The following is a 14,065-nucleotide window of genomic DNA, read 5'->3' on the forward strand; positions in this document are numbered from 1 at the left end:
CTATGAGTTGCATGAACACTCGAGCTGGAATCTTGTTATAAGGGCTTGCATGCTTGCTATCCTGGCTGGACTGGGATATGCAAGGCTTTTTGAGGTGTTTATTGTGGCACCCAGATATTTTTGGATGTGGGATGGTTGGAGGTGCGACTTTGTGAGGTGTATGGTAAACCCCAATTCGTGAAGTAGTTGGATTGTGGCGTGTGTGTGATTTACACACTGGGTATGTGACTTGGCTTTTATGAGCCAGTCGTCCAAATATGGGAAGACGTGAATTTGTTGTCTTCTTAAGTGGGCTGCTACCACTGCCAGACATTTTGTGAAGACCCTGGGTGCTGTGGCGACTCGGAATGGGAGAACCTTGAACTGGTAATGTTGACCGTCCACCACAAACCGAAGATATTTCCTGTGAGCAGGGTGAATGGGAATGAGGAAGTAGGCGTCCTTGAGATCTAATGTGGCAAGGAAGTCGCCCTGTTTGAGTATAGGGAGGACCTGTTGAAGAGTGATCATATGGAAATGGTCTGATTGTATGTAGAGGTTTAATGGTCTGAGGTCCAAGATGGGTCTCAGGGTTCCTTCCTTCTTTGGAATGAGGAAGTACTGGGAGTAAACCCCTGTGTTTTGGTGATTAAGGGGAACTGGTTGTATTGCAAGTTTTTCTAGGAGAGAAAGAACCTCTTGTTTTAGAAGCGTTAAGTGCTCTGCTGACATTGGACACTGTTTGGGTGGTATGTTTGGGGGAGTTAAAGTGAGCTCTAGGCAATAACCTGATTGGATGATTTGTCTCACCCACCTGTCTGTAGTAATGTTGTTCCAGACAGGTAGGAACTGTAGCAATCTTCCCCCGACTGGAGTAGTGTGGTCCGGGGGGGAACAGAGGGAAGTCATTGTTTAGGGGTGGAGGCGGTACGAGTATTGGTAGTTTTGCCTCTACCCTTGTTGTTCTTGCCCCTGTAGCCTCCTCTGTAATTGCCTCTGTTAGATGAGGTCTGGGTGGGACTCTTGTAGGAAGAGGAGGGGTTATCAGTGGTAAAACCTCTACAGGAGGAGCGACGAAAGGAACTTCTGAGAGCTTGCGATTGCAAAGCTCCCATTGATTTGGCAGTGTCGGTATCCTTTTTCATCTTCTCCAAAGATGAATCTACGGTGGACCCAAATAAGTGTTCCTGGTCAAACGGTTGAGTGAATATGGTAATTTGGACGTCGCTTTTGAAGCCCGAAATATGTAGCCAGTCATGTCTGCGTAAAAGGACACTGGCATTAACAGCGCGGTATGCTGTGTCTGCAGCTTTCAGAGCACAACGAATAGAGGTATTAGTTATAAGTTTGCCTTCCTGGATGAGATTATTGGCTCGTGTTTTATATTGGTCTGGAAGGTGTTGTAGTAGGGTCTCCAGATCGTCGTGGTGTGCCCTATCATATCTAGCGAGCAAAGCCTGTGTGTTGGCAATCCTCCATATGTTGGCTGCTTGGGACGCTGTTCTTTTACCAGACTTGTCGAGCAGTTTTGACTCCTTATCAGGAGGTGGAGCATCTCCTGTGGTTTGGGAGTTAGCCCTTTTCCTGGCGTTGGAGACCACTAAGGAATCCAAGGGTATCTGCCCTTTAATATAAACCGGGTCAGCTGGGGCAGACTTGTACTTCTATTCTACCCTGGGGTTAACGACTCTGGCCCTTACAGGATCCTTAAACACTTCAGGAGCGTGTTTGATTACCCCTTTTAATATTAGGAGAATGGAAGTGGACCTTTGGGGTGGTTGAAAAGTGTCCACGAGGAAATCTTCCTCTACAGGGTCTGTGTAGAAGTTCATCCCGTGGTATTCTGCTGCTCTGTGTATGAGCTGAGTGAATCCTATAGCGTCCTCCGGAAGGGATGGTCTAGATGGGTAGATTTACAACAGAAACAAGAATGTCCCTATTAGGAAAGGCCTACGGATTTATCCTATCAATCAAGTGTCTGATGTTTACCGATTCTGTTGGTTGTCTCACAAACATAGTATCAACATAGAGTCTACATACAGTAGCTTGTATATGCACTAACGAAATTTAAAATACTAATCAGTAAAATTACAATTATTTATTTTGTAAATAAGCAACATAAAAATATCAACATAAAAATATCCTTCCCTCCCAGAATGGGTTACAATCTTTTTGTTGATATTTTTATGTTGCTTATTTACAAAATAAATAATTGTAATTTTACTGATTAGTATTTTAAATTTCTTTAGTGCATATACAAGCTACTGTATGTAGACTATGTTGATACTATGTTTGTGAGACAACCAACAGAATCGGTAAACATCAGACACTTGATTGATAGGATAAATCCGTAGGCCTTTCCTAATAGGGACATTCTTGTTTCTGTTGTAAGTCGATACCCCGTCCCTTTGTGAGTTTCACACTGGGGTAACTCCCTTGTTTTTGGATTACTAGATGGGTAGATGTCATCCTGTGGTGTGTCTCAGACATCTGGTGTGTCACAATCCTCCCATGGGTCTTTTGGGGTACCAGGAGGACTAGGTTCCCCTAAAGGTTGATCATTCCCTTCCAATTCAGAGTTATCATCCTGAGGTGGAGGAGATGATGAGGGCAGTGAAGATGGGATAGGAGAGTGGTGTGGAGGAGGAGGTGGAGAAGGAATCCTGAAAGGAGAAGTTGCATGTCTCTCTTCTTTAAAGGAGGTGGAGCGGGTACAGGTTTGTCCATTTTCCTTTTCTTGGAAGGACTAAGTTTAAGGTGACCTGTATTGGGGTCTTTCTGAACAGTTTTTTGTGTTGGATCAGTTCGAAAAAGCTCCTCCTCTGGACTGTGTTTCGGTGCAGATTTTTTCGGGTCCGATTGTTTGTGTGGCAGAGGTTTGGAGTGGTTTTGTGCTTCTCAGGCCTAGAATCTGGAGTTTTCCTGGGTTCTGGTAGGGCCTTCGGCACCGGTTGTTTGTTCGGTTCCGATGTTTTTTTTGGATCCGTAGGCTGAGCGGCAGTGTTCTTCGGAACCGGTTTGGTCGGTTCCGAGGGTTTTTTGGGCTCTGAAGGCTGAGCGCCCGAGGTCTTTGGAACCAGGAGTTTACCTGGTTCCAACGATTTTTTCGGAGCCAGGACGTCCGTACCAATGGATTTCGGCGCCCAAGGCGTCGATGTGGAGCTAGGCGTTGGTGCGGAGGAAGGTAGTGGTTTCTTTTTTGGTGCCAGGGAAGGAGTTTCGGCACCAACTGCAGGCTGGCTCGGTCCAAAGTGGCCTGAAGGCTTGTGTATCGACTTCTTTGCCAAGCCCCAAGGCAGAGCGTGAGAAGTTTTGTCCCGGTGTGCACCTAGGCCCGAAGGTGAAGGTGTGATCGAAGCCTTTTTGGGAATGGGTGGTGGGGAGGGGTGACATCAGTACTTGCGACCCGCTGCCCCGGAATGATGTCTTTGACGTCTGAGTCGTCGGCTTCAGAGGAGCGGATGTTGCCCTGGATCTGCTGCTGCACATTGATGCCTTCCTGGAAGATGTCGTCTGGAATCGATGTTGATGATCGAGCCATGGTTCTTCGAGCTCAACGATCCTGAATTGTCTTCTTGGAGCAGAATGAGGCACAAGCTAGACAGTCTTTTGCCTCCTGCTCGGACGAAAGGCAGAGGTTACACACCTTATGAAGATCGGCGTGTGGAAATTTGGATCCACATTTAGGACACTTTTTGAAGGAAGTCCTTTCCATGAGCCAAAGGCCTAAGGGCGCAGTTAGGCCCGAAAGCCTGCGTCGACGACCGGAATTGAAGAATTCAAGTTTGAAGAGATGCGCCTCGAATGTGAACGTGATCGGAACAATACTGAAGTATGGGTGAAGGATTTTGCGTCGAAAAAAGATGATCGGTAACGACACTGAACTGGAGCGCGATGAACACATCCGAGCCCGATGGCGGAAAAAAACAATCTGACGATGGAGTCGATGCCCATGCGCACTATTGTCCAAAGGAGGAGTCACCTATCACGTGACTTCCAAAGACTTCTTCCAAGACAACAACAAAGTGCAAACATCCGGGCCCAACACCAGATGGCGATCTATGCACAGTGTGTGATCTGCAGCTCATTTTCCTCGAACCTCAGTTTCTGAGAAACTGCTCAGTTCTCTACTCAAGGCTTCCGCAGAGGTACAGAGAAGCTGCAAAAATGGACTAGAATTAGATAAGATATAGCTTTAGGATAAATAAAGATGTGCATGCCATCAGTTTTCTTCATTTCTAACATCTCAAAATCAAGATATTGTTTTGTTAGTTACATCTATAACTATTAACATCTTGCTGTAAATACTTTACCCCGTTATCTTGTTATTCTTTGCGGCGTAATATTGATATCAGCTGCACACCTTCGCTACATATCTTGGAATTGAAAGTCAATTTAGTTACTACAAGTTGCACATCTAATGATTCCACTAATTATATAGCTGCAACTTCTCAAAGTGGTGTTACTATTCCACCATGAACACATGCTTATTATAATTGTTATTAATGTCCTATTTATCCTATTTCATGTTTTCTTCATTCCTTTCCTTCTCTCTCTCTTTTGGTTCTTCTTTCTTCTCATTCCATCTTTTGGTGCAGCAGTCGATACCTTTCCTTTTTCTTAGTATTGATTTACTAAAATATATAGACTATAGCATATAACAGTATGCATTATTCTATTGCCGCTTTTTATACTTCTGATATAATAACAAGTTATTAGCTACTCAAGTATTTCATTTCGTCACAATAGTTTCATTACTCTGTCATCCAGTTTTAAGATGGGCAAATTGTTCTGCACTTTTGTATACTGCGATTATTTACTTTTCTTTAATTCCCAGATGGATTACAGTTTATTTTTGTACTGTTTATTCAAAATCTAATACAACTATTAAACTGAAAAACCCTTCTCCTCCCTTTTTGATTCCACAAGCTGCACACTTCTGTTTGAGAAGCACTTAAATAAACACTATTTTCATTAAACCCAGCATGCCCAGTTTACCAGCATTTGGCTTTTAGTAGGTATGACTCACTCTTGTAATACGCCTGGACCATTTCTTAATCCAGGAGTACTCTAGTCTTACTACTGGGTTCAGGAGCAAGCCAGAAGCGCTGTAAGCACAAACTAGAGCAACTCACAGGAAAATCTATGTGAATCATGCCCAGTGTTTGCTGTTGTAGGTCAGAGTGGCGGAAATGGTCAGGGCAGAGGAGTCGGGAAACTGCCCAGAATGTACATGAGGTGGCCACAGAAATCTACGCTGCTCAAGGTGGTGGTGAGAAAGATACATGACAGACTGTCGCTCTGTGCTTCTCTGATTTGATGTCCCAGAATTCCAAGGGCTTGCCTTACTGACTATGGACTCTATGTATTAAAGGACCTATGGCAAGACATGTTCAGGTTTCCACAAGCTTTCCCTTAGTTGTGTTCCGGCCAAGGGGAAGTGGTGGGAGAAGAGGGCATGAGGAAAGTGGGGTGCCTGGGGGAGCAACAAGAATGGGGAAGGACAGTAAAGAAGGGCTTGGGGAGAACCTATAGGAGGCACGGGGATGAGAGGGGGCATGGAGAGAGGGGAAAGGACAGCATGGGTAGGTAAAATGACATGAAAGAAGGGATGAAAATGAGGGCGAGAAAAGATGGGGGCATGGTGAGGGAAAGGGCAGCAAGGAGGGAGAGGAAAAGAGATCATGAGGAAAGATGAGCATAAGGCAGGGGAGGAAAAGTGAACACGAGGGTTAAGAGGAAAGGAGGGTGTGCGCTCGATAAGCAAAGGAGGCCATGGATTGAGAGATGAAATGCATGAGGAGGGAGAGGAAAGGGGTGAGCAACAAGGTAAACAAGGGAATGGAGATTTGTACATGGAATCTGAAAGGAACGGGTAGCATGGGGAGAGGAAAGGAGGCGGACATGGGGAGAGGAAAAGAAGGGCAGGCATGGGGAGAGGAAAAGAAGGGCAGGCATGGGGAGAAGAAAGGAGGGCTTGGGGAGAGGAAAGGAGGCGGACATGGGGAGTGGAAAAGAAGGGCAGGCATGGGGAGAGGAAAAGAAGGGCAGGCATGGGGAGAAGAAAGGAGGGTGGGCACTGGGTGATAAAAGGAGAGCGAGCAAGGGTAGGGGAAAGGAGGGCAAGCATGGGGAGAGGAAAGGAGGGCAAGCATGGGGAAACGAGGGCGAGAATGGGGAGAGGAAAGAAGGGCGCACATTGGTAAGAAGGGCGGGCATTGGTAAAGGAAAGAAGGGTGGGCAAGGGGAGAGGAAAGAATGGCAGGCATGGGGAAAGAAGCGCTGGCATGGGGAGAGGAAAGGAGTGCTGTATTTGTGATAGGAAAGGAGTGAGATTGGTGAGAGGGAAGGAGTGCAGGCATGGGGAAAGGAAGGCGGGCATGAGGAAAGGAGGGGCGGCATGAGGAAAGAGGGTGGGCGGTCATGGGGAGATGAAAATGAGGGAAGGCATGGGGAGGGGAGGCAAAAGGAGAGCAGGCATGGGGAGGCAAAAGGAGAGCAGGCATGGGGAGGGGAGGTAAAAGGAGGGCAGGCATGGGGAGGGTAAAGGTGAGTGGGCGTTGGGAGTGGACAAAAAGGACAGACATGGGGAGAGGACAAGGGCAGGGGAAGAGGAATGGAGGGCATATGAAGAGCAACGGAGGGCATGGGGAGGGAGGGGAAAGGAGGGCAGTGAAAGGTAGGTGAAAAAGGGCCTGGAGGGAATAAAGGCGGGCATAGGCAGCGCAAAGCAAAATGGGGGAGATGAAAGGTGTTTGGGGAGAGAAATGGAAGGGATTTCGGAGAGGAATGGAATAGGTATGGGAAGGAGATGACAAAAGTATGGGGAGAAAAAGGGAGGAATACATGAGGAGGGAAAGGGAGGCATACAGGGGGAAAGGAGCACATGGGGATGGAGGGGAAATTAGTTTAAGGGCTAAAAAGAAAATGTGTGCATGGTGGGGGAGAGGAAAGGACGACTTGGGCAGGGAGAGGAAAGGACGACTTGGGCAGGGAGAGGAAAGGACGACTTGGGCAGGGAGAGGAAAGGACGACTTGGGCAGGGAGAGGAAAGGACGACTTGACGACTTGGGCAGGGAGAGGAAAGGACGACTTGGGCAGGGAGAGGAAAGTACGACTTGACGACTTGGGCAGGGAGAGGAAAGGACGACTTGGGCAGGGAGAGGAAAGGAAAGGACGACTTGGGCAGGGAGAGGAAAGGAAAGGACGACTTGGGCAGGGAGAGGAAAGGGCGACTTGGGCAGGGAGAGGAAAGGACGACTTGGGCAGGGAGAGGAAAGGACGACTTGACGACTTGGGCAGGAAGAGGAAAGGACGACTTGGGCGGGAAGAGGAAAGGACGACTTGGGCAGGGAGAGGAAAGGACGACTTGGGCGGGAAGAGGAAAGGACGACTTGGGCAGGGAGAGGAAAGGACGACTTGGGCAGGGAGAGGAAAGGACGACTTGGGCAGGGAGAGGAAAGGACGACTTGGGCAGGGAGAGGAAAGGACGACTTGGGCAGGGAGAGGAAAGGACGACTTGGGCAGGGAGAGGAAAGGACGACTAAGGCGGGAAGAGGGAAGGACGACTAAGGCGGGAAGAGGGAAGGACGACTAAGGCGGGAAGAGGGAAGGACGACTAAGGCAGTGGGAGGAAGGACGACTAAGGCAGGGGGAGGAAGGACAAGATGGGCTGGAGAGAAAAGAATGACATGGGCAGGGACGAGAAGGGTCAGGATAGGAAGGGGAAAGGAGGATATGAGCTGGGACGGAAATTAGGAGGGCATTGGGAGGGAGAAATAAGGAGAGGTTGGGGTGGTAAGCATGTAGGGATTGTAGAAGGAGAGAAAGGAGGCCCTAGGGAGGGAATGGAAGGCATTGGAAAGGGCGGGTTAGCCTGTGGGCAAGTAAATTAGTAGGATGGTGAAGTGGTGGAGGAAAGGATGAGGGACTGGAAAAGGAAAGGAGAGACGAAAAGAATGGAGGGTAACAGTGAGGATATAAGGTGATACAAGTAGAGAAAGCAAGAGAGGTGGAGAACGTAGGGTGAGATGACAAAGAAACACGAGAGGAATTCAAACTAACTTGAAATATTCGGGCAACTGGGGAGACTCGAACCTGCAAAGAAACAAAATGGGGCAAGAACAAAAAGCTGTTAGCTTTTAAGATTCACTGAATATGCTCCAGACCCGGGGGTGGGGTCTGAGGAGGGGGAAGAGGAGATGGGAAAGAGGGAGGTAAGTGGTAAGGGGAGAGGGGTCGGGCATCTGGAGACCACAGTGCAAATGAAAGACAAAGGTATCCTAAAGCAGCTGCGCAGACAGGGTCCCCAGCGACTGGGGAGAGCTAGCATGAGCCAAGTGAAGCACCACATACAGATCTTGGATTGTGAGAAAAAGCCAGGAGTAGCCTATTACACTCAGTGCTTAATTTAAAAAAATGTAAGTGCCGGGGCCCTCTTCAGGAGGTCACTTCTGCTTGCAGGGCCCATTGCTGCGGTCAGTGCAGCAACAAAGGCCAGGGTCTGCTACCCTACCATCCACGTAAGGCCGAGCACTCTGCCCAACATTGGTGCCAAGATAGGGCAGGTCCATCTGTCCACCAACAGTGCAAAGAGAAAGGGCCCTCTAGTCTACCACCAGGGAAACGACGCAAACTGGGCCTTATGGCTCGCCATCTGTACACTGGTAATGGACACAGCCATCTGCTTTGCTACTGGTGCATTGGCAGCAGACGCCCCTACTGCTACCAAGCACGTGCCCTGGCAGCGGACATGGCGTACGCTGCCTGTGCCCTGGCAGCGGACAGGGCGTTTGGCTGCGCTGCCTGTGCCCTGGCAGCGGACAGGGCCCTTGGCTGCGCTACCTGTGCCCTGGAAGTAGACAGGGCCTCCTGCTCTGCTACCTGTGCCCTGGCAGCCGACAGGGCCTCCTGCTCTGCTACCTGTGCCCTGGCAGCCGACAGGGCCTCCTGCTCTGCTACCTGTGCCCTGGCAGTGGACAGGGCCTTTGGCTGCACTGCCTATGCCCTGGTAGTGTACAGGACCTTCTGCTGCGCTGCCTGTGCCCTGGCAGTGGACAGGGCCTTCGGCTGCGCTGCCTGTGTACTGGCAGCAGCAGGGCCTTCTGCTGCGCTGCCTGTGCACTGGCAGCAGTAGGGCCTTCTGCTGTGCTACTTGTGCACTGGACATGGTGTACCACTTCACCACCTGTGCACTGGCAACGGACGGAGCCCTCTGCTAGTTATCTGTGCAATGGCAGGGGATACGTCATAAGCTATGCTACCTGTGCATCTAGGAGTGGACAAGGTGTACCGCTCCGCTACTTGTGCACTGGAGGTGGACAACAAAAGACACACAGATGATGGGCGGAATGCAGAGCAAATCAAACATTCACCCCCAGTCAAGAGATATGGGATAATTCTGTTGCTCACCATGCCACCCTAGTCTAGACCCAGCCATATGCAAATCAGCCTTGACCCTGTGCCTCATGGGAACAGTCCAGCCGAACTCCAAGCCAGCTCCTCCCTGATCTAGGCCCAGATCTACGTACTGGGGTGAATGTCTGACATGGTGCAGCATTCTAGCCATCAATTGTTCTTTTTGCACTGGAGCTGGACAGGGCCTACTGTTTTGTAACCTGTGTACAGGTAGTGGACACGGCCTGCTTCGCTACCTCTGCACTGGCAGTAGACACGAGCTACTGCTACTCAACCTGTGCACTGGCAGTGGACACGGCCTACTGCTTCGCTACCTCTGCACTGGCAGTAGACACGGGCTACTGCTACTCAACCTGTGCACTGGCAGTGGACACGGTATACCACTAAGCTAGCTATGCAATGGCAGAGGACACTGCTACCTCTTCACCTGGCAGTGAACTTGTTTTTACCACTTTGCACCTGTGCACTGGCAGTGCACACTTTACTACCTGTGCAGTGCAAGTGGACTAGGCCTTCTGCTAAACTACCTGTGCCCGCAGTGGGCAGGGTCTTTTTCTATGATACCAGTGTCCTGTCAGTAGGCACGGTCTTCTGCTACCCTACCTGTGCACACATAGAACATGGCCTTCTTCTAGGTCACCTGTTCAGTGAACACAACCATCTGCTTTGACACCTGTGCAATGTCAGAGGCCAGGTCGGTCTTTTTAACCTCCAGTGCAGTGTCAGAGGTCAAGGCATTCTTCACAACCAGTATAAATGTTAGATAACTAGACCCACTGCCCTACCAACGATGTACCAAAAAAGGACAGTGTGCTCTGCTTCAACCCCAGGGCGAGGACAGAGGTCAGCGTCATGAGCCCCACCATCAGTGACACGACTGAGAACAGAGCCCCAGCCCCACCCGCAGTGCGAAAGACAGGGCGCTCTGCACCTCCAGAGGGAGCAGACCTCAGCTCCATCTATTTACTGCCAAGGCCACAACCGGTCAAGCCAGGGGGAACTGATATGTCCCCATGAAACGTGCTTCCAGCAGCAGGCCTTGCACTGGGCAGGCCCCAGCCCCAAACACATGCGCCATTGCAGCATACCCACAATGCACTGCAATACACAGTCACAGAAGCACCACACAGATCACTGTAAAGGCAGATCAAACGCACATGGAGGTCAACGTGGAGGAAAAGTGATCAACAGAAGATGTATTTGCAACTAAAGGATCTGCAGGGGGTTGGGAAAAAACTCTTTATGGGGGCCCAGTCCAGGGGCTCCCCAACAAGCTCTAGCGGTGTGGTGAGAACAAGGATGGGGGTGAGAGAATGAACATGGCCACAGACACCTAGACACATACACATGTTCTGAAGCAGGCGTGCTTGCAAACAGGGTTTCTGAACATACCCGGGTATGTTCTCCATTTCTGTTGACCAGATAGAGGTAAGAACCAGCCAAAGAATTGCATCTAAAGCAATGTCATTAACTGAGCATCCCCAGAACGGAACTGAGGGAAGTTCACATTTTACTGGTCCTAAAATCCAAGAACCTCAAAGAGGCAGTGTTTCCACTAGTGGCTGGAGGAGCCATGCTTCCATGGCCGTGGTATTGAAGGATTTCAATGCCTTGCAGCAATTGTTAAGGGTGTAGGGGTGTTGACTGTTCATCTGTGTATAGGATCACATCCTCAAACACCACAGTTAGTGGAAAGGTAAACGGCTGACGGGCCAGAAGCCGAACTAGGCTAAAACACTGGGGTGGTGGCGTTTGGGCAATAAGAACCATTGTTCAGTCAGGTGTCTTGAGCAAGGATCTAGCTAAGCAAACAGATGACACGGTCCCTTTAGCATATGAACCCACAATTTAGTACCAGATCCATGAGGTAAGTGTTGATGGACTGAACGTGGTTGTGTAAGAACACCTTGTCTGGTTGCTTATACCAGATGCTAAATGTGGAAGGATCGTGCGAGACAGTCTTCAAACATCTCCCAGGCTCAGGGTCTTGTGTTTGATCTATCAAATCAGAGTCCCGAAGGACTAAGTGTAGTCTTCGAATGTGTGGTCTCCTACCAAGGTAGATGAGCGTGCTTTCAAGACTTTCCGGACTCAAGAAGTAGTCTTTGACCATCTCTTCTGAGCTCTTGTTGTGATCCAAGAACTTCGCAGAGTAGGGAATGGAGTCTACAACGCAGTCTTAGAACTGCTCCCCTGGCTCCTGCAAATGATCCACGAACTTGGGAGTCTCAGAGGACCACACAAGATGGTCTTGGAGTATCTAACCCAAGCGCTTGTACTGGACAGCATCAACTTCGAGTTTGGGAAGACAGCACAAGCCAGGTTCAGAACTTATCCCCTCCAGTCTTGTACTTGCTTCACATCACTTAGTTTTGAATCTTCCACCCGTAGGTCATACACAGTTCTGTGAAGGAGCTGCTCAACAGGCTGGGCTACCTCACTGACACTACATTTTTAGGCCTAGGGAATGCAGAGGCCTGGTCTTAGCCCACCAGGACAGGACCAAGCCCACTGGGGGTTTTGGCAATGGCCAAGAATCAGCTTGCTGAATGGTATTTTTTATTTTTACATTACTTTTTTGATTGGCCAGTTGCACTCTCATAACGGCACTCAAAAAGTTATCGCGTTCATTTCCATGGCAGTCACTGTGGTCAAAACACACAAGTTCGTCTCCTGACAGGGGTCACGTTATCCAGCTATAAAAAGAAGAGCGGAGGGTATTTTCGCAAGGGGTGCCTCATGTTGCGTCATTATCATTCTCAGTTTCAAACCCACCAAAAAGCTTGGTGCAAACCAAGCAACCCCTAGAAAGCACAATGATTTTACAATGGTTGGCTGCAGGCTCACATGATAACATTCAAACATATTATGAGTTACTGCTCATGTCTCCCCAGGGTCTTCTGGTACTTATAGGCTTCTAAGGGACATTTCAATCTTTTTTTTTGAACATTTTGTCTTTGTACCCTGTTCAATAGCCTGCGACCTGCAGCCTGTGTTCAAGCAGAGACGGACAGCTTTGGGTGCCTGACTGCTTTACAGTTTGGAAGAGGCGTCGTGCTGCTTAATGGAGGATGCACGAGCGCGGCATCTTCCACTCAGGGGAGACGAGTGGTGAGCAGTGCTCGCGAATCTGGATCATATGAATCACTGCTGTTGATTGTGTTGCGGAACCTTTGTTGCAACAGCCGCTTGCAGAGCAAACTGGGAAACCTTTAAGATCAGAGGAGGAGCATCAGCAGTTCAACTCCGCGCATGTGGTATCCTGACCGCTGGTAGTTGCCCGGCCATTGCATGCCTCCCATCTACATCATCTAGAAAGGTAAGCTGTTCATTGCGAGTACTGCAGGGACCCGCGGGTACTGAGAGTACCACAACCAAAACATTGGAGAAATGAAGGTTCAAGGTAAACGACGTAGTTACGTTTATTGTGGGCACTGGAAGGAAATAACGAGAAACCAAAGTAAGATCTAGAGTTAGTCGTTACTCAACAGGATTCCACGTCCGGCCAGGAGCGACTGCTTTGAGGCCAGATTTCGACCGGTGCCACTCATGGACACCACACGTGTTCCCATGTCTGAAAAGCACTGTCTGCGGCAGCCAATCTAGTGAAACTTTGGGAGATGTTCATTCAGAGCCAGTGCCCAATGTATGCAGATTTCTGATAACACCTAAAATGTGAAGCACCGACAATGCGGATGGTGGGGTCAGCAGTAACTAATGGGATGCGCACACTTATCCTCCAGTCTTAAGAGTGGAATTCACTCACTCATACTTATTTTATTGGGAGCACAATGAAGGTAAAACAAATTCACTGCGGGATGTTATACGTCCCCTAATCCAGTGAACACTCTCCCATTAATGTGGCACTGCAATGTCTCGCGGTATTCTGAGTTATGACTTTCCCGACGTTTCAGACGGAAAGGGTTACATTTGTCTCTGTAATGTGCAACACAGGTCCAAGCATTTCAGTATGAGCCACATTTTCATTGTAGCTACTAACTGTAGGAGATTTCCATTGCAATTTATTTAACGTGCATTTATCTCATGTGGGTATCCTAAAAATCCGGCCTCTCACACCCTCTGCCATTCCAGCTCGATCACAGATGTATGAAATATTCAGTGGCAGGTCAGGTTTTTAAAGTGCCTGCCTGATAGGAAGGTTCAATAAAGCCAAATGAGAACACACATGCAGGAAGTTCAAGTGAAAAAAGTAGACCAGGGCAATCAGTGGAAGATGTCGCAGCATACCATTTGTTTCCAGGCTGGAATCAGAATGAAGCACACTGAATGCATGCACATGTGATATTTACATGAGGGTCTTAACTATCCATGGGAATTACACCAAGTAGAAGAATGGGGTTGTTATAAATGTTACTAAATGTGCAAGTAAGGTGCCCCCAGCTGTGAAATGTTAACTTTAACTGCATTAATACTGGTAAAATAAAAGTGGTTAAAAAAAATATGAACTTTTCACTGATGTCCTTTTTTAAACAGTAGCACAGCGGAATAATGCGCTTTTGAAGGATAACTCGGACTGAACGGCATGCCTGCCGCGAAGACTGCATCAGAACACAACAGTCCGCTCTGGAAGTGCATGCCCAATAGGGTGCTAGTAAGGGGGCCTTTCATTCGTATGGAGACTGGACTTTTAGGGCTACTGCTGCATCTC

At 48.8% G+C, this 14,065-nt stretch overlaps 1 protein-coding gene across 6 annotated transcripts in view; it reads right to left on the reverse strand.

Annotated features, from left to right (window-relative positions):
• PTPRF (protein tyrosine phosphatase receptor type F) overlaps nt 1–14,065 on the reverse strand; it is a 746,312-nt gene that overhangs the window by 70,976 nt on the left and 661,271 nt on the right. The gene's annotated exons all lie outside the window — the stretch shown is intronic.

The sequence above is a fragment of the Triturus cristatus genome, chromosome 4_2 (assembly GCF_964204655.1).
Source record: "Triturus cristatus chromosome 4_2, aTriCri1.1, whole genome shotgun sequence".
Taxonomy (NCBI): domain Eukaryota; kingdom Metazoa; phylum Chordata; class Amphibia; order Caudata; family Salamandridae; genus Triturus; species Triturus cristatus.